The sequence below is a fragment of the Trachymyrmex cornetzi genome, unplaced genomic scaffold, assembly GCF_001594075.2.
Source record: "Trachymyrmex cornetzi isolate Tcor2-1 unplaced genomic scaffold, Tcor1.1 scaffold77, whole genome shotgun sequence".
Classification (NCBI taxonomy): Eukaryota; Metazoa; Arthropoda; class Insecta; order Hymenoptera; family Formicidae; genus Trachymyrmex; species Trachymyrmex cornetzi.
In genome coordinates this window covers 689336-690006 of record NW_017300102.1, presented here as the reverse complement: position 1 = coordinate 690006, position 671 = coordinate 689336, and positions in this window count along the sequence as shown.

Sequence of the window (671 nt, the reverse complement as noted above, 5' to 3'; positions counted from 1 at the left end):
CTTCTTGCTGCTGCAGTTGTTGTAGCAACTGCTGCTGCTGCTGCTGTTGCTCCAAAATGGCATCATATCGCTTTCGATTCTCTTTCTGCTGTCGAAGCAGCTCCTTCACCATGCTCTCCAGTCTCTCCATAGGAGTATCCTCCTCCGAGAGCATACGCTTAGCAGCATCAGTAATTTCTTCTAGAAAACCAAAAAAAATGTAACCATAAAAATGTAGACAGAAAACCGACGTGATTTTCGTATCAAAATAACGACAAATGAAAGAGAATACTGCATAAATATGCGTATAAAAATTGTGTAATACTTACTCGACATCTTGGCCAAGCGTCAATCAATAACATGAGGTTGGCACAGAGTGAAGTTGCACATCGAGCGTGGATTGTCAATTATGGTGGGATCAGAAAGGTGAAGCGTTGCACAAGACGGGGTGGGGAGGGGGGAATTTTGACAACTAAAACGCAATAGGTAATGTATGGCAATACAAGATCACATTGGCCATGGAAAATTGATCACGTAGGATATTTATAACCGTATGTACGGTGGAACGCGCGGGCGTTCGTCTTTCTTCGGAGCGCATCCGGCTATACGATCTCAGCGAAATATTTTTTTTTATTCGTCTGTAGTCTCAGACATTGCACACGAGCTTTAACATTTTGGTTCCAATCCCTGGG